Source organism: Vitis vinifera, chromosome 17 (assembly GCF_030704535.1).
Source record: "Vitis vinifera cultivar Pinot Noir 40024 chromosome 17, ASM3070453v1".
NCBI classification, from domain to species: domain Eukaryota; kingdom Viridiplantae; phylum Streptophyta; class Magnoliopsida; order Vitales; family Vitaceae; genus Vitis; species Vitis vinifera.
In genome coordinates, this window is record NC_081821.1 from 9,025,470 (window position 1) to 9,043,188 (window position 17,719).

General features: G+C 33.8%; 1 pseudogene; it reads right to left on the reverse strand.

The window, feature by feature from the left end:
- Positions 1 to 584: 584 nt before the first annotated feature.
- On the reverse strand, positions 585 to 11,525 carry LOC100251899 (aminoaldehyde dehydrogenase 2, peroxisomal-like; annotated as a pseudogene).
- Positions 11,526 to 17,719: the final 6,194 nt, after the last annotated feature.

Sequence of the window (17,719 nt, forward strand, 5' to 3'; positions counted from 1 at the left end):
AGTAAGAAACAAACCTTTGTGGCCCGCTCCAGTACTGAAGCAGAATATCGTGCCCTTGCTGATACCACATCTGAGCTCCTTTGGCTAAGATGGCTCCTTAAGGATTTGGGTGTATCCACCTCCTCTGCTACTCCTCTTTATTGTGACAACCAGAGTGCTATTCATATTGCTCACAATGATGTCTTTCATGAACGGACTAAACACATCGAGATTGATTGTCATTTTATCCGTTATCATCTTCTCCATGGTGCTCTTAAGCTTTTCTCCGTCTCCTCCAAAGATCAACTTGCAGATATCTTCACCAAGTCTCTTCCTAAGAGACGCACTCGTGATTTAGTTGACAACCTCAAGTTGGTCTCACATCCACCTTGAAGTTGAGGGGGGCTGTTAAAGTATATTGTATTGTGGGCTCTAGGCCCAGGGGCCCAGTTAGGTTACTTGTATAGTACTTGTACTATACACTTGTACTACACCTTTGTACTACACTTGTACTACACCTTTGTACTGCACCCTTGTACTACACATATATGCCTCCTATATAAAGGCACTGATGTATACTCTTTTATTCACAGAATAGAATACAATTATTCTATATTTCTAACAATATAAATACAATAAAATCTCACCTTTGACACACGATCACACCTCTCCAGATCATCTGAAATTACAGCACCTGCTAAGGCATAACTGTGAAACATCACCGAATTGTAACTTGACAAACCAGACAAAGAAGGCAAGAAACACAACCCAAACAGGTTCTCAGATAAAACTTCATTTTCAAACAAACAAATCAACTCACGAGCTGTCATTTGCTAGTTCAATGGCTTCATCTTCAGTACTAAGTGTTTTAACACATAGGACAGGTCCAAAAACTTCCTCTCTCCAAATTTGCATGGAGGTAGTCACATCACTTATAATGGTTGGTTCAATGAAGAAACCCCTCTTCAAATGCTGCCATTATTTGCAAAATAATAAAATCTTAACTACAATTCAGAAAGAAGCAACAGTGATGTTGACAATCAAAACATTCTACCTGGGGACAACCCCCACCACACAATACTGTTCCATCTTCACTCGTAGCTGTTGAAATAAACTCTGATAACTTCTCATACTGCAGCAAATGAAATACATAGTAAATATTTTCACATCTTAACTCCATAAAAAAATAAAAATAAAAATAAAAATTAATGAGGAATATTGTTAATGCACATAGGGATCATGTGAGACGTTCGTGATCATCAAACAAGAAATTGTGGAACTTAGGCAGTCAGCACAGTAAGTTTTACAGGTGGAAATATCAAGAGTCATATAATAGACAGTTTTTTCATTAAATTGATTTAAAAAATAGATAAAAAAAAAAAAATCATCAAGCTCATCAAAACCATCCCACTTCCAGATACTTATAGCAAGACGAAGGATCTTTTAGTAGCAGTCTTTCTATACCATATAATCCATTACAGGAAAGTACAAACAGATATGTCGTCCTGATATAGTCCCAACCAAAGATATTCAAGTCATGCTTGAAATATTGAAAGAATCATTAAGGCTGGGTAATTCTTGACTTTCGAATTTGTAACCACAATGCTTATTACCTCTACATAAGCACGACCAGATACAACACATCACTGATGGTCTAGTTATACAATGAAATAAATATAAAATTTATAGTGTTCTATTAATGGGTGAAATTAATAGAAAGAAAAGCATCAGGGGAAAATAATACAGAATGAAGTATGACCCCTCCCAGTTATAAAAAATTTCTACGAATTTTGGAGCAAAAAAGAAACAAAATAAAAGGAAGAGGAACTACAAGGATTGAATATAGCAACTTACCTGCCCTCTGCTGACAACAGGACCAAGTTTACAACCTTCTTCCAAGGGATCTGAAATCTTGATATTTTTGGTCCATTTCACAAGCTTGTCTAAAAATTCTGCTGCAGTGCTTTCCTGGAGATAATTGTAGGAGAATATACCTCTTGATAAGCAAGGGAAAAGAAATCAACAAAAACTAGATAAACTAAATGCAAAGACAAATGAAAGATGAAACAACTTTTATGCTCTTAGTTTGCTTTGTAGCATGAAAGACTTTATTCATTAGAAAGGATGCTGGATAAAGTTTCACAATCTTGTTTTCTATATGTACCTTTAAAAAATTTAATCCATTATTTATTTCAGAAAGAAGGATATAGATGTCATTCTTCATAAAAATTCTAATGGGTGTTAGGCTTCAAGCACATGCAGGGATTCATATGTGAGAGAGAGATAGAGAGAGGGAAAGAGAGATTGGTGGAGCCATAATTTTGCAGTGTATATCATCCATATATTATGGGCTTACTTGATTGCAAGAAAGGAACTGAATCAAAGGAAGAATTGGCAAGTGATAAGCTAATATTCTCTGTTTGTTTCATGCAGCAAGAAATTGAAAGACACAACAAAAGAGGAGCCACTTCCCAGGGCATGTCTTGCAGAGATCAATGTTTTAACCCATTATTTATTTATTCATTTATTTTTTAACATTCTAATACACTACCGATATACAAAGACTATAGTTAAAACAATTAATAATAACAGACAGATTATAGCTTGCATGCCATATCCTGATGCATGCCTAAATGTCAGCCCAAAAAAGCAGCAAATAAGTTGATAACATGTTTAAAGTTTGTAGATTTAAATAGTCATTGAAATGTTTGGATAGAACATGATTTTTGATATAATACTTACTTGCACAAGAAGACGAGAAGTTGCACTACATATTTGGCCATTTGTCCAAAAGCAACCAAAGGCAGTCCATTCAGCAGCTTTTGCATGATAGATCAGAGGGGGTAAATATTTAATGATACCAACATCCCAAAAAACATATGTTTATTCTTCTACTGTTCAAGGCTTGAAATGCCAGAAAACTCTCATCATATGATTTATTTAAAATGAAAATGAAAGAAGTTATGAACTTAAAATTGTACTACAGAAGGCACTAACCCTTGTCAAGGTCAACATCCTCAAACACAAGAATGGAACTCTTTCCACCAAGCTCCAATGAAACAGGCTGCCAATAAAGCACAACAAATCAGAACGGTAAAGAAAAAAACGCCAGGGAAAAAGAAAAAAAGGAAAGAGAGAAAACCACAGGCATTGCCAATAAGTACAACAATTAGATTATAATTTAAACATACCTTCACCAATTGAGCTGCAGCTGTCATGATCTTGCTCCCAGTAACAGGGCTTCCAGTAAATGAAATCTGTTGAAAATTAATATGTTTGCTGTTACAACATGGCACACTTACCATAATTATATGGCAATTGCCAAATTTCCAGGATATAGAGAAACATATAGATTCATGCAGTTATTAATGAATCTAAGTCAATTGCACCTTGTCAACATGGGGATGAGATGCCAATGGTGCACCAGCTTCAGTGCCCAATCCAGTTATGGCAGACCCACCTCTATACACACATCAGCTAGCTCTAAACAAGTCCTGAAACAGACATATGTCAATAGGAGTACAACAAGAGAATCCAACACAACAGAACAATGTCAATATAAACCAACAAGGACATACACAGAAGCCAACTCGGATGGCTTTAGTATTGCTGCACAACCAGCAGCCAGGGCAGGAGCTACTTTCCATGTAGCCAATAGCAGCGGGTAATTCCTGAAACAAAGAAGAAAGAAAAGACCATTTGTTAGTTTATTAGACATGAAGAACCTTGACAGCAGTAATCCATGAGTATCACAAACACAAATCATTCTTGTCAACAATCAAACAACGATTTTTCACTGTGCCACTGGTTCCAGCTTCCTAACATTCAAGGTTGGTTGACTAAACTTTTATTCAACCATCCAAATAAAATCAATAACAAAGTACAGATTTTGGTTGATTAATCTTCTTGGGACTGCATACCACCGTCCAAGTGTATCATTAGTCATCATAAATCATGGTTCAAAGTCGCGGTATCGGTCATTGACTCTGAGGGTCCCGATGCGTATCGGTCTCGGTGTATCAGCCTGGTATCGGGCGATACGTAAAATAAGCTAATTAGAAAATTCAAAAAAATATAAAAATATTATGTAAATCATCAAAAAAATATATACAACTAAATAAGCTCAAAAAATTAATAAAATAAAATTGTCTCACATTTAACATTATTTAAATAATTATAAAAGTATCTGCTCAAAGTTATTTATGATAATGCTAATAAAAAGAAAGTTATTTTATTTCAAATATAATAACATTTTTACTAACAACACATACAATACAACAATCAATTCCATGTTGAATGACGAGGGGGTTCAAAATCATCATCATCATCATCAGTCCTATGACGAGCATACAAATTGGGGTGGCAATTCCCGTAGTGAGGATATGATTGAAAGAGTGGTTCATAACTCAAATATGGTGGGTGAGATGATTGGCTTGATGATCCATAATCAGGAAAATATGGTTTCAAAGGCTGTTCAGGATCAACACCAGCTTGATAGTATCCAAAACCTCGATAAGCAATGCTACTGCTACTAGAAGATTGATCATATCCATATGAGTCACTAGCTCGTGTTCCAGTATTTGAATATCCCTCTGGATGCATCATTGGAAATTGATTAAAATCATTTCTACTAAAGGTACTGGAAGAGCTATCACGGTCTCTAAAGTTGTGATATGATTTATCATCTACCCCTTTGAAATACGACCTTGATCCTATATCCAAATTTTGTAAGTGTTCATCAATACGGTGATGATTTGATCTATGATAATCATGCCCACTAGAATAATCATCATCGCTGGGAAATGTAGTTAGTCTTTTCAAATGCTTTCGTTGTTCCCATATCCCTAGTCGATATCCATGATCTGTATCTTGTGTGGCATAGTAATTTTCACCTCCTTGTGCCCATGACATGCCAGGATCTACTTGACTAACATAACCGCCCCCAGTGCTACCATCTCCCCCAGTACCCTCACTAGTGCCACCAACTCCTCTATTGCCCCCACTAGTGCCACCACCCCGCCTACTGCCCCTATTGTCACCATCATCACTACTAGAACTTGAAGAAATTGTTCTAGAAGCCTTACCTTTACGATGGGAATCAATATCTCTTTCTCTACCTTCTTCATTAGTGGGAAAACCTTTATCCAACCAATCCAAATTATCAGATGATAAAATAGACTCTTCTCCTTCTCGTATCCACTCATCTAATATATCATCATCATTAAAGATATGATTCAAATCAATTGGATTGTATAAATCTTCATTGCTTCGCTCTTGCATCAAATTCTTAACTCGAAGTCGCATATTGTAGTGCACATAAACTAACTTATGCAACTTTTTCACTGCCAAACGATTGCGCAACTTTGTGTGAATCAATGACCATGTGCTCCAATTTCTTTGACAACCTGATGAAGAACAAGTTTGGCTTAAAATTTTAACAGCAATCTTTTGTAGATATGGACCTTCGTCGCCATAGTTGTTCCACCATTCAGCTATAATAAAGAAAATGCATACTTATTAATCACTATGATATATTTAACAAAAAATGATGATAACTTCTTATTTGTAATAGACATAAATGTATTGAGTACCTGGAAGAGATTGATTTATTGCTTTCTTTGTGAGTGCACTTCCAAATTCTCCTTGGTCGTCAACAAATAATTTCACCTACATCATTAACAATTTTTTTTTTGTTAATGCACATTACATATACAAAATGCATTATATAAAGGTCACAAACTATTATTATACCTCGTTAATAGCTTTTGCTTGTCTATCCAAATCTGGCTCTAATCTCTTGATAACCTTCTTTAATCCAACTTTAATTTCCGGATGGTTGGAGAAATGCTTTGAATATTGGAACATTGGATTTAAAAAATATGCTACCATAAGTTAAATAATGATCAGTTTATAATAATTTGTACTTGAAAAAATTAATAAAAAATATATAAAGAATTTTTTTATTTCCTGCAGCATGCAAATGTCTGTGCAATTGACCTTCCCACCTTCTATCAATGACTTCCCAATACTTTTCCCATTGTTTGACCGATGCCTTGATAGTCAATTTAGCTCTATCCATTGCTTCATAAATGATTGATAGTGTGGGTTTTTTATCTTGATCAACCAATTTCAATACTTTGACAAGAGGTTCCATGATGGTTTGAACTTCTCCGGCCTTCCTCCAAAATCGATCAATTAAGATAAGGTTGGATACCTTATCTCTTACACTTTTTCTGCTCCTATCTTTATTGAATTCACGCCACTCATTTGTTGTGCACATTCTCTTCAAATCAGCCTCATAACATATAAGACTCTCAAGTGAAATGAATTCAGTGGCAAAACGGGTTATTCCTGGCCTTAACAGATCTCTATCCTTGGTGAACACTTTCATCAAATTCACCACTTTCAAGCTATTATAAATAAATCATGTGATCATCTTAGCTTGATCTAATGTCTCCTTAATCTACTTCATGCTTCCAATATCTTCAAGCATTAAATCAATACAATGGGCTGCACAAGGAGACCAAAACAAATGCTTTCGCTTCTCCATCAACAACATACCGGCTGCTTTAAAACTTGCCTCATTATCAGTGACTACTTAAACAACATTTTCCTCCCCAACCTTCTCTACAACTTTATCCACAAGGGAAAAGATGTAGTCTGCTGTCTTAGGTATGTTGGTAGTGTCAACTGAAGAATGGTATATCATACTTCTATCACAATAAATCATGAAATTGATGATAGGCTTTCTAGTCCTAGAACTCCAACCATCACACATGATTGTGCACCCATATATAGGTCATTTAGCCTTCAATGTTTTTATGTATACCTCAAGTTCTTTCACCTCCTCTTCCAAATATGTATTTCCAATTTGGTATCCCGTGGGACCCTTGATGCATGGACCTACTTTTGTTATGGTATCAATCATTGATTTATAGTAAGGCCCACTATCAGCTGCATTAAAGGGTATTGCATTAAAGAGAAATAATTTAGAAATAGCTTTACCCACTTTCTTCACGCCTTCAGTAGAAAACAAGCTTTTTATTGATTTATGCTTTGATGGGAATATGTAGAGATCAATTCCTTTTAGAGGTATGCTAGCTCCTTCTTTTACACTGAAACTACGTGTCAGTCCGCGCTTAATCCTAACATTAGAAGGTTGTGAGGAACTACCACCTTGCTGATGCTCTTGTCCACCTTCTTAAAAAATTTGACGACTTTCTTTCATTGCTTGTTTCATTTGTCTTCTTTCAAAATCAGCCATAGCAACTTCCTCAATGTCATCATCAGAATCACCCTCATCAATTTCATAGAAATTATCTCTATTTAAGGAATTCAAAAGTCGTTCTTTTTTTTTTCTTTAACTGTGCTTTTTCTTTTAAAGTATTAGACATATATTGTCTAACACTATGTGACACTTCTACCGATACACGTGGACATCCTTCCACTTGTCCAGATATATGTGTAATGTGTTGCTTTAATCTTGTTATATCGTCATGTATAACTTTCCCACAATATTTACACTTTGTGGTTCTTCTACTACCACCAACATGTTCTGCATGCTCCCAACCAATATCATGTTTTGAAGCCATTTTGAAATTTTAACCTAACCATGTATAAACACATTTATATAAGAATTATAATATTCAATTTTCCACTCACTTATATGTTTCATATTGTTGCCATATAAAAATAAATTGTACTAAAAAAACAATAAACACTATCTCACATAAGTTCATCATATTTTGTTTTCCACTTATTTATATGTTTTTTAAATTAAAATCAATGTAATTGACCATGTAAATGCATACCCTTCATTCCGTATTATTAAATCATTTATGATTATTTGAAGAAAAAATTTTCAATAATGATTAATTTTGTATAGTAATTTAATTTTGCAATATAGTATTAATGTAATTGAGTAATAGGGAAATTTTTTGTCACTAATATAATGTAAATTTATTTATACTAATAGAAAATTGAGTGATATTTTTAAAGTATTCAAGACAATTTCTTGTACATTATATTTTTTAAAATTTTAAAATTCATGAAATAATTTAAAATTATTAATTATGTCTTATTTAGTATTTGAAAAGAAATAATAGATTATATATAGCAACATATTAAACCATATATAAAGATTATATATATTAATTTGAAAAGGAATAACATATTATATATATGATATTAAATAAAATTATAGGTTAATTTTATTTTATTTTTATAAATAAAAAAAAACTATTTTAGCATATGCTAGAAACATAAAAATATTAACATCTTTATCATTTTTTGGGTTAAAAATTAATAATAAATATTTAAACTAATAATTTTTCATAATATTTTATTTAAATTGAATAATTAATAAAGTTTAACTTTTTAAAAATGAGTCAAAATTTTCATTCCATGTACTCATTTAGAATTGAATTATCAACATAATATTATAATAAAAAAATTATTTTATATGTAATTAATTAGATTGGTTTTTTAATTTCAAAATTATTTTTAAAAATTAAAAAATTCATGAAATAATTTAAAATTATTAATTATGTCTTATTTAGTATTTGAAAAGAAATAATAGATTATATATAGCAACAAATCAAACCATATATAAAGATTATATATATATATTAATTTGAAAAGGAATAACATATTATATATATGATATTAAATAAAATTATAGGTTAATTTTATTTTATTTTTATAAAAAAAAAAAACTATTTTAGCATATGTTAGAAACATAAAAATATTAACATCTTTATCATTTTTTGGGTTAAAAATTAATAATAAATATTTAAACTAATAATTTTTCATAATATTTTATTTAAATTGAATAATTAATAAAATTTAACTTTTTAAAAATGAGTCAAATTTTTCATTCCATGTACTCATTTAGAATTGAATTATCAACATAATATTATAAAAAAAAATTATTTTATATGTAATTAATTAGATTGGTTTTTTAATTTCAAAATTATTTTTAAAAATTAAAAAATTCATGAAATAATTTAAAATTATTAATTATATCTTATTTAGTTTATAAGATATATGGCAACAATATTTGAAAATGAATAACAAATTATATATAGCAACAATATTCAATTATATATAGAGATTACATATATTAAATTGAAAAGGAATAATATATCATATAAATTAGGAACACTTGACTTCCATTAAGATTTGCAGGACTAAATCCTATTAAATCAAGTAATAAAAGTATTAAAAGATTTCGCTATCTGCTTCTTCTAACCTATTCTATGATTGAATTAAATTATTCAATATAAGTCTACACTAAACTAAAAAACACACCACATTAATTGTGGTTTCAAGTTTTCTAACACGACCCAATCAAGAGGGTATAAGAGAGCAGCAAACTAATGTAGGCATTAATACTCCACTGAGTTTATGAGGTGCTTATTTCAAATGAATTCATATATTTATTTGTTACCTACCAGTCAAACTCCCTGCCCAGGCTGCCCAAGCTGCCCTAACCCCCTGCCCTCTGTTCCTTCTTCTTCCCCAGCAACACCGCGTTTTGTCTCTATCTTCTTCTTATTCCCCAAAACAGTAACAGCCCCTACACAGCAACACCACGAAGACGTTTTGCCCTCTTCTTCTTCTTCCCCAACACAGCAACACCACGAAGATGCTCTGATGCACTGATGCAACCCTATGTCTTCTTCCCCAAACCACGAAGACGCAGTCTCTCGCTCTCAGACGATTGGACCACGATCTGCTACCTTCCACCAGGCACCGCACCAAAGATGAAGATTATAGACTCCGACAATGGTGGATTTCTTCAACCGAGCCTCTTTTTAAAGGTTTTTGAAAGGGTCACGGACTCACAGGTTTATTTCAAATCTTCACGGGTTTTTTTTAAATTTTCATAGGTTTCATAGGTTTTCTTTTGTAGAGGAATATCTGATTTCTCTAAAAAATCAAGATTTGTTGTGGGGCTTTTTGCAGAGAATCTATTGAATTTTTTTCCCCGAGTTGACCGAGTTAACTCGGAATATCGGTCGACTCATCCGAGTCCATCCGATTCAAGCCGAATCTAGGTATCTGGTATCGGACTCGTCGCGGTCCACTTCAAGGCGGATACGACTCAGTCGATTTTTTGAACGTTGTCATAAATTCACAATATCAAGAAGCAAGTTAGACTGTTACCTAATTTAAATGTGCGACATCTATGATGAGTTGCAATAAGTACAAAGCATTTGTAGGAATGCTCAGATCAAAGATTAATACCCAGAAGATGTCAAATTACCCAAAACAATTCATTTTTTCAATTTTGTTATTGATGAAAAAATATAATGTTCTGCACAATACCAAGTAAATGAAAAACAAACCATGTGCATGAAGATCATATGAAGTTCAAAACAAGTATCAAAGTTAAGAACTTTTAAGTGGAAATCAAATTGATTGATTACACATGTAAATTGCACTCTTTTCACTTATACAAGAAAACAATTAAGGAAATAGTAAAGATGTGCTTGGCCTAACAAACGACCTGCATTAACTAACAAAGTGATACAACAAAAAAAGATGAAAAAGCAAAGAAAGATAACATAGATGATCAACAAAGAAATCAATAAGAAAAATACCATGGTGTAATCAATCCAACAACACCAACGGGCTCCTTAAAAACATGTCACTTAAATGTCTCCATAGGAAGTGGCAATGGAGCCTTTTTCTATGCATCTAAAGCTTCTGCATGGTCTGCAAAGTATTCAAAACAAGAAGCAACATCATCCTGCACAACATTACCAAGGATGTAAGACAATGTACAGGATAGATAACTTGAAAAAACACTATAGGTCCTCAAACATACAATATCCCATGTTGTTTCATCCAGAGGTTTTCCACTATCAATTGCCTCGAGTTTGGCCAATTCAGACTTTCTCTCTCTTATCTGCATGCAAATGAAAAGGCAAGAACGCATAATCAGCCTTGAGATTGTACTTTACTTTCAAATTCTTTCCAGCATCCTGCCTACCATCAATGGGACTACCCCAAGAAAATCTCGCACCTAAATGAAAACCAAGTAGTTTGTATTCAAATTGATCAGCAGCGCACAAATTTGGATACCTTGGCAGCAATGGCACGCAAATACTTAGCACGAACAACACCAGGCGCGTTAACCCAATTTGCCTCCTTATTCCTGGCAAAGGCTCTTCGGGCAGCATCCACAGCAAGCTCCACATCTTCACCGGTGGCCGCCGGAATATCCCCTGACACAGTTCCACAAAGCCTAACATTCAATTTCACTAACACCTCCTTTAAATGCTGAAGAAAGAACAAAAGAAAAACAAAAAAAAAAAAAAAGAAACTTTTGGATGTTGTGTTGGGCTTTGTGGAGCCTAGTTTTGTTTGATCCAGTTTGACGACTCGACCCAAATAACATTGCATGACTTTTTAATGAGAGATTTATTGAGGCATGTTAGGCACGTTTAGCCCACTGTGGAACCACCTTTTGTAATTAGGGTTTTTGAGTGTGGTGTTGTTGTCGTGTTATATATAGAGAAAAAACATTGTAGTCGTAGAGGTTATACTCTGTATTCTTCCTTGATAATAGTGATATCCTTGCAACTCCGTGGACGTAGGCATATTGCCAAACCACGTAAATACTGTCTTGTGCGTGTGATTTTTTTTTTTTTTTTTTTTTACGTGTGTTTTTCTTTATTTTTTGTTTCTCAGAGGTTAGGAATTCTGTTTAATTCCCTACAACTGGTATCAGAGCCTAGGGTTAGGTTTGAGTGGGAGCAATGATAGATGAAGCTGGAAAAGCGTCTGGAATAGAAAAGTTTGATGGCACTGACTTTGCGTATTGAAGGATGCAGATTTAAGATTATCTCTATGGGAGGAAATTGCATCTGCCTCTTTTGGGAATAAAACCTGAGAGTATGAAGGCTGAGGAATGGGCGCTTCTTGACAGACAGGTTCTAGGAGTTATTAGGTTAACTCTGTCTAGGTCTGTTGCACATAATGTTGTAAAGGAAAAGACCACAGCAAATTTGATGAAGGCTTTTTCCGGTATGTATGAAAAATCGTCCGCAAACAATAAGGTGCATTTGATGAAGAAATCGTTTAATTTGAAGATGGCAGAGAATGCATCAATAGCACAACATCTGAATGAATTTAATACAATCACAAATCAATTGTCGTCTGTGGAAATTGATTTTGATGATGAGATTCGTGCTATGATCGTCTTACCTTTTTTGCCAAACAGTTGGGAGACAATGAGGATGACAGTAAGCAATTCTACAGGAAAGGAAAAACTCAAGTACAATGATATACGAGATTTAATTATGGCTGAGGAGATTCGTCGAAGAGATGCAGGTGAAACCTTAAGATCTGGTTCTACCCTAAACCTTGAGACAACAGGCAAAGATAATGACAGAAATTCAAATCGGGGTAGATCAAATTCCAGAAATTCTAATTGGAACAGAAGCAAATCTAGATCAGGCCAACAAGTACAATGCTGGAATTGTGGGAAAACAGGTCACTTTAAAAGGCAATGCAAAAGCCCTAAGAAGAAGAATGAAGATGATTCTGCTAATGTTGTAACAGAAAAGGTACATGATGCATTACTTCTTGTAGTAGACAGTCCACTTGATGATTGGGTTTTGGATTCAGGAGCTTCGTTTCATACCACTCCACACCGAGAAATCATACAGAATTATGTTGCAGGTGATTTTGGTAAGGTGTATTTGGCTGATGGTTCAACCTTGGATGTTGTAGGTATAGGAGACGTCCGGATATCGTTGCCCAATAGGTCTGTTTGGTTACTGGAGAAGGTTCGACATATTCCTGACCTGAGGAGGAATTTGATTTCTGTTGGACAACTTGATAATGAAAGACATGCAATACTATTTGTTGGTGGTACTTGGAAGGTTACAAAGGGAGCTAGGGTATTGGCTCGTGGAAAGAAGACTGGTACTTTGTATATGACCTCATGTCCAAGAGACACAATTGCAGTTGTTGATGCAAGTATTGATACAAGCCTATGGCACCGTAGACTTGGTCACAGGGATGAAGATGTTGTTGTTAAAAGGAAAACTACTAGAATTGAAGTCCATTGATTTTGACATGTGTGAAAGTTGCATCTTAGGAAAGCAAAAAAAGGTAAGCTTCTTGAAAATTGGTAGGACACCAAAGGCTGAAAAATTGGAACTAGTACACACTAATTTGTAGAGGCCTTCTCCGGTTGCATTTCTCAGAGGTTCAAGGTACTACATCACTTTTATTGATGACTCAAGGAGAAAGGTATAGGTTTATTTTCTGAAAAATAAATCTGATGTATTTGAAACTTTTAAGAAGTGGAAGGCCATGGTTGAGACAGAAACAGGTTTGAAAGTAAAATGTTTAAGCTCAGATAATGGAGGAGAATACATAGATGGAGGGTTCAGTGAGTATTGTACTGCACAGGGATTTAGGATGGAGAAGATCATTCCTAGGACACCACAGTAGAATGGTGTGGCTGAGCGCATGAACAGAACTCTCAATGAGCGTGCTAGAAGTATGAGGTTGCATGTTGGACTATCAAAATTTTTTTGGTCTGATGCTATTAGCACTACAACTTACCTGATAAATCGAGGACCATCAGTTCCCATGGAGTTCAGACTTCCTGATGAGGTTTGGAGCGGTAAAGAGGTGAAGTTTCACATTTAAAAGTTTTTGGTTGTATTTCTTATGTTCATATTGATTCTGATGCTCGTAGTAAATTTGATGCAAAGTCAAAAATATGTTTTTTCATTGGCTATGGTGATGAGAAATTTTGCTATAGGTTTTGGGATGAACAAAACAGGAAAATCATTAGAAGTAAAAATGTGATATTTAATGAACAGGTTATGTACAAGGACAGGTCAACTATAGTGTCAGATGTTATAGAGATAGATCAAAAGAAATCTGAGTTTGTCGACTTAGACGAATTGACTGAAAGTACTGTCCAAAAAGGGGGTGAAGAAGATAAGGAGAATGTAAATTCATAGGTAGATCTGAGTACACCTGTAGTTGAAGTTCGCAGATCTTCTAGGAACATTAGACCTCCGCAGCGTTATTCACCTATTTTAAATTATCTCCTGTTGACTGATTGTGGTGAGCCAAAGTGTTATGATGAAGCCTTGCAAGATGAGAATTCAAGCAAGTGGGAGTTAGCCATGAAGGATGAGATGGATTCCTTGTTGGGGAATCAAACATGGGAACTGACTGAATTGCTAGTAGGAAAGAAGGCTTTGCACAACAAGTAGGTATACATAATAAAGAATGAGCATGATGGTAGCAAACGTTACAAAGCCAGTTTAGTTGTTAAAAGGTTCCAGCAGAAGGAGGGCATTGACTATACAGAGATATTTTCTCCAGTTGTGAAGATGTCAACAATCAGACTTGTACTGGGAATGGTAGCTGTAGAAAACTTACATCTTGAGCAGTTAGATGTGAAGACAACATTTCTTCATGGTGACTTAGAAGAAGACCTTTACATGATTCAGCCAGAAGGTTCAGGGACAAGAGAATCTAGTCTGCAAACTAAGAAAGAGCTTGTATGGCCTTAAACAAGCTCCTAGACAGTGGTACAAAAAGTTTGACAGTTTTATGCATAGAATTGGGTTCAAGAGATGTGAAGTTGATCACTGTTGCTATGTTAAGTCTTTTGACAATTCTTACATCATATTACTGTTGTATGTGGATGATATGCTTATTGTAGGGTTTGACATTGAGGAGAATAATAATCTGAAGAAGCAATTGTCCAAAAAGTTTGCAATGAAGGATTTGGGAGCTGCAAAGCAAATCCTTGGTATGAGAATCATTTAAGACAAGACTAATGGTACATTGAAGCTTTCACAGTCAGAGTATGTGAAGAAAGTTCTCAGCTGATTCAACATGAATGAAGCTAAACCAGTGAGCACACCCTTAGGAAGTCATTTCAAACTAAGCAAAGAACAGTCACCGAAGACAGAAGAAGAAATGGACCATATGAGCAAGGTGCCCTATGCCTCAGCTATTAGCAGCTTGATGTATGCTATGGTGTGTACAAGGCCAGACATTGCACGTGCAGTGGGAGTTGTGAGCAGATTCATGAGTAGGCCTGGAAAGCAGCATCGGGAGGCAGTCAAGTGGATTCTAAGATATCTAAAGGGTTCATTAGATACATGTTTTTGCTTCACAAGTGCAAGTTTGAAACTGCAGGGTTATGTAGATGCTGATTTTGTTGGTGATATTGATAGTAGAAAGAGTACTACTAGGTTTGTTTTTACTCTAGGTGGTATAGCTATATCATGGGCCTCAAATCTACAGAAGATTGTTACTTTGTCTACTACAGAAGCTGATTATGTTGCAGCAACTAAAGCTGGAAAGGAGATGATTTGGCTACATGTTTCTTAGATGAATTGGGTAAGAAGCAGGAGATGGGCATTCTACACAGTGACAGTCAGAGTACAATTTTTCTTGCCAAAAATTCGATTTTTCATTTAAAGTCGAAGCATATACAAACAAAATACCATTTTATCTGTTACCTTGTTGAAGATAAACTGGTAATACTTGAGAAGATTTGTGGATCTAAGAACCCGACAGACATGCTGACTAAGGGTGTCACTATTGAGAAATTGAAGTTGTGCGCAGCTTCAATTGGTCTTCTAGCTTGAGGACAAGAGGATGAGTTGCAAGGATGAGGGATTGTTTCTTGGATCCAAGTGGGAGATTTGTTGGGCTTTGTGGAACCTAGTTTTGTTTGATCCGATTTGACGACCCGACCCAAATAATATTGCATGGCTTTTTAATGGGAGATTTACTAAGGCCTGTTGGGCCTGTTTAGCCCATTATGGAACCACATTTTGTAACTAGGGTTTTTTAGTGTGGTGTTGTTGTCGTGTTATATATAGAGAAAAAACATTGTAGTCGCAGAGGTTGTACTCTGTATTCTTCCCTGATAATAGTGATATCCCTACAACTCCGTAGACGTAGGCATATTGCCGAACCACATAAATACTGTATTGTGTGTGTGATTGTTTTTCTTTGGCGTGTGTTTTTCTTTATTTTTTGTTTCTCACAGGTTGGGAATTCAGTTTAATTCCCTACATGTTGCATAGAAACCCCACTCAGCTACAAAAGAACTAGTCCAACTGTGCCTAGTAAACCATATGTTCTAGTTCACTAAAGCTTTAGAAAACGAAAAAAAAAAAAAAAAAAACCAATATCCAAATTTTCAGTCCCCTTGCTCTCCCCACATCCTCCCAGCAACCAAATAAAGAAATAATGGAAGACCCACCCACCAAAAACTTCGATCATCGATCACAGAGATAATAATCACATAAATGAACGATCAATCACACGAAAACAAAATTAAATAAGTCGTGAGGACTGAATCCATTCAAAGCATACACATAATTCATACACCAAAAAATAGAGAGAAAAACAACCGATTATTTGATCAATGGCGGGATTGACGATGGGGATGCACCCCTTCTTGATGGGTTCGACCCATTCGCCGTCGATAAAGAGTTGCTAACATGGTATTTTAGTTTCCATTTCTGCCCACTTATCTGATATATGCGCCTTTGTCGACAGTCCCCTTTCGACTTCAGAAGTTCAGATAGTCTCCATTTTCCTTTTCTTCTTCCTTCTTTCTTCTCCTTCCTATGTCCTAAAAATATCGACCATTCAGTTCCAAAAAACAAAGAAACTACACTCCAAATTTGAAAAAAAAAAAATTAATTTTTGTAAACATTTTTGTTATTTCATTTTTTCAACATCCTTGTTTTGGAATATTTTTTTCACAAAAATCAACTTTCCATGTATTATTTGAAAACAAATTAGGAAATAGTACTTTAAACTTTCACCTTTATGTACAAAGTATACTATTTTTGAAACATACTCCTCTTTCATGCACCTATAGTGTTTTTCCAAAAATTGCCTTTTCATTCACTTTGTAAGGTGCTCCATTTTTATTTTCATTTTTTTTTTTTTTGTCTTTCATTAAAAATAAGTATTATATTTCAATATTTATACAAATCTTAGAGTCTCATTTGATTGTGTTTTTTAAAAATGTTTTTACTTGAAAAATATTTTTTTTTTCAAAAAAAAAGGTATTTGATAATATTTTTAAATTTTTTAAAAATTACTTATATATATATATATATATATATATATATATATATATATATATATATATATATATATATGTAGATGTATGTATACATTTTTTTTTGGATATTACAAAAATCGTCATTATTAGTAAAAATTATTTTTATTCACTCAATGAGTATTGTTTTATTTCCATATTAAAAAAGAGAATTATCATTTTATAAAATATAATTATTGATATTTAACCAAAAAAAAAATTGGTCTATGACTTTATTAATGATATTATAATTTTAACAAAATAATATGTGATTTATGCTTCTTCTATTTAATATTCATAATTAAAAAAATTTAGCACAACTATATTATTTTAAAAAAATTATTATCCATTCATTTTATATGTATTCCTTGTAGTTTGTGTAATATTATTATTTATTTGAAAATAAATTCAATGTATTAAAATATTATAATATACTATTAAGAATTTTTAAAATTATTATTAATTTTTTTTATGAAAAATATAATATTAATATTTATTTAAATTGACTATAAGATATTTATAAAAAAAAAAATGAAAGTACTTGCATATTGCATTCAGAAGTTGGATTTGTATAGTGCCTGAAAAGAGTAATTTAATTTTGAAATCATACTTATGGGAAAAACA